At 33.5% G+C, this 3,452-nt stretch overlaps 1 long non-coding RNA gene across 1 annotated transcript in view; it reads right to left on the reverse strand.

Annotated features, from left to right (window-relative positions):
* Positions 1–1,235, reverse strand: part of LOC117181922 — a 4,568-nt gene extending 3,333 nt beyond the window's left edge. Inside the window, exon 1 of the long non-coding RNA XR_004468212.1 lies at positions 1,097–1,235. This is a non-coding gene — a long non-coding RNA (uncharacterized LOC117181922). The remainder of the gene's footprint in view (positions 1–1,096) is intronic.
* Between the last annotated feature and the right edge of the window lie 2,217 nt (positions 1,236–3,452).

A 3,452-nucleotide genomic window follows, 5' to 3' on the forward strand; every position in this document is an offset into this window, starting at 1 on the left:
TTTGAATAAAACTCTTATTCATTTGCATGTTTAAGTTACAATTCTACATTTTAATTGATACAAACATTGTCAGGTTAATTGAAATTGGGTCAATTCTACTTGTAGTTCTAACTTTCTTCAAATGAGTAATGTGCTTCTAAATTTTTAACCACCTGTAGTACAATGAAATTAATTTTATTGTGTTACAACGGGAACACTTAAGTTAAGTTGTGCTGCGTTAAGCAAAATTTCGTTAGGTTCTGTTAAGTTAGATTCATTTGTAGGTTAAAATCGAGTTAACCTATTAAATATAGCGCACATTGAAGACTGAGATCCGTACGCTTACATAGCTACACGTGTGTTTGAATTTCATTCGGCTAGGTTAGGTTAGGTCAGGTTTTGTCAGGTTAGGATAGGTTAAACCTCCATGTAAGTTAAGCCGAAGCTTAATGAAGCGGTACCGCAAACACAACGGGACAACACAATGAGTTTAATTGTGTTACGTGAAGTTAAGTTAGGTTAGGTTAGGTTACGTTAGGTCAGGTTTTTTTTAGGTTAGGATAGGTTTGACCCTTTGCAGGTTAAGCCCAAGCTGATTCAAACGGTACCGCAAACACAACGGGACAACACAATCAGTTTAATTGTGTTTCGTGAGGTTAGGTTAGATTAGGTTAGGCCAGGTTAGAATTATTTCTAGGTTAGGCTCGAGTTGACCCATTCGATGTAGCACATATTTGCTACTGGGAAAATATGCTTCCAGAGCTTTACGTATAGTTCAATAAATTTCTGTTAATTCAGGTTAGGTGAGGTCAGGTTCTGTTGGGTAAAGTTATGTTAAATAAGTTGATTTCAGGCAGGGGTTGAACCTTCACAGTTGTCGACATGTTTTTGAAGTGAAAATTTGCATCACTGGAATTATTATGAAATTTATTTGCCTCAGTGCATGATTTTTCGTCATTTTTTGAGGTTGTGGTTCAACCATGACGTCATGGGTGATTTTTGATACCGAATTTGAATTCAGCACCCCAAAATCCATAGGAATGCGTGTGTCTTGTTACCCGATCCGCACACTTTTTTTTGTGTGGCTGTGTAATCATTAATCTTAAAATCTTGGTACCTTTATGTTTGTACCTAAAGGATTCAAGATGAATCCTGTTGGTCATTTTTGAAGCCGGGATTCTGGAAAACCGCTTATCAAGAAGGACGCATCCAAAGACGGAGTGTACCGTAAGCGTGCGTGTTATACTTTTCCTGCACTGAGAAAAAAGTACTCTTAAATCAAAAGTGCTGGTGCTTTTGAATTACTCATTATTAATACAATAGATTATCTCAATAGTTCAATAAATTTTGCTTTAAGTTAAATAATTCGAGTTTTTTAATCAAAAATACAGTACTATAGATTAGAAGATTGACGATTGTATGAAGCTCAAGCATATAAAGTTAAGAAAAATAAATGGACATTAATTTCAAGAAAATGTTGTATTTTAAGTGTTAAACATACTTTTAAATTAACCAAGTATCTTTTTAACTTCTATATAAAATTATTTCCGCGAAACAAAGATACTTTCGATTTGATAGTATCTACTGTAGTTGCAATGAATGGCTTTTTCGAATACTGTCAAAAGCATACACTATCAGATCTACAGCATCTGTGATAGAAACGAAGAAAAATAAGTTTTGAGCCATCTGTATATTTTTCCGATGAAAATATGTAGTTCTTTTTAAGGTAAGAGATTTCAATGTGAAGAATAATCTTCTTGTATGTAACATTATTGCAAATGTTTTAAAAAATTGAGTAAGTTTCTGTAAGGCATAGTAAAATTAAGCTAAAAGTATTAAGCCCATGCAATCTCTAAAATAGTTTTTATGATTCATAAGCGTATAAAACTGGGCTAAATTAATATATTTTTAAATCTTTCAAGAAATTTTGAACACCATTAAATTGAGCTGGAATTATATAAAAAAACACCGAAGCACATTTCTAGCCGATGTGATCGGTGTATTAAAATATGTTTCCAAGCTTGAACTTGACAATTTCTCAGCGGACGATCGAAAAATTCCTAAAAATAAAACTCCTAAAAATAAACCCCAGTTTTCATCTAACATCCACGTTTTGAGACCCGCTGAATCTAAAAAACAGGTTTTTACGAATGTGTCTGCCCCCATGTGCGAATTTTCCATTGGGCCATAGTCGGGCCAACAGTTGTTCATAGTGCTTGAAAGAAAAATGTTACTTTTTGATAGCCCTGAAAGATAATCATATCAACTTTTTGAATTTTTTCACAAATTGAAAATTCATATTTTGACCGCACAAAAACTAATAAAAAATTAAAAATTGCATTTTGCGTTCAAACTATCCAAGAAAAGAAAAAAATGATATAACATTGTGCACCGAAGAAATATCTACAAATTTGTTATTAATCACTTTTTTATAGGACACGTAGTTTTTGTTTTATTTATAAAGAACATTGAAAATGCAAGAATTAAATTTTTCGACACACGACACAAGCTAAGCAAGAATTAATAGATAACATTTTTCACCGAAAGTAGAGCAAAATAATGTTATTAATAGTTTTCTTTTACATTCTTATCGGAATAGGTTTTTAAGAATGTGTCTGTGTGTCGGTCTGTCGGTCTGTATGTATGTATGTATGCCTGCCTGTCTGTCAGCATGATAACTTTTGAAAAAACCATTCTATTAGATTGGCCTCTGGTACACTCTTTTAGTATTCTAAAATAAAGGTCAAGTGTGTTAGCCGGCCATTTTGGATTAAAACTTAAAAAGCGAGTGCATTTTGAGTATTTTTTAGACCACTTTTTTCAAAATTCACGAATTATCTGTACGTTAATTCATAGCATTAAAAAAGTGGAACAATGTATCCTGATTACTTTTTTGTATGAAATAAAAAATTATTGGAGTTATAGCATTCACAAAATTCCAAAAAACACACGAAAATGAACCTTTGAAGCCAAATAATGTACTATATGAAAAAATGAGTAGAGAAGAACAATGTTGATTTCTAAATTCCCGAGAAAATTATCATAACAACTTTTTGAATGAGTTTCGACTCGACCACCATCGAGTGCGGACGTGTTTACGAGAGCGCCCAGTGTTGTTGTTATTGTTAGTGTTTACATTCGTACGCGTGTTCCGTTCTCAACTAGTGTATAGTTGAGCCACTACATAACGTGTTAGTGCTTTGGAAAGGCACATCCTTGTGGATCAACCAAGACCACCATGAACCCAAACAGTAGTGAACCCCATAGTTTAAAAAATTTATCAGTCATGAATGACAAAAGCTCGAACAAATCTACAATAAACAACTATGCCAACGATGCAGAACATGATTCAATCCCTAAGAAAGACCAGGGTATTGTCATTGACTCAATTCAAGGATTCTCTATAGATGAATATGCGAATACTGTGGGATGGCTCGTCCACCCCAGAAGCATTAGATTTGCTTCTAGGATCT

This window comes from Belonocnema kinseyi, chromosome 10 (assembly GCF_010883055.1).
Source record: "Belonocnema kinseyi isolate 2016_QV_RU_SX_M_011 chromosome 10, B_treatae_v1, whole genome shotgun sequence".
Taxonomy (NCBI): Eukaryota; Metazoa; Arthropoda; class Insecta; order Hymenoptera; family Cynipidae; genus Belonocnema; species Belonocnema kinseyi.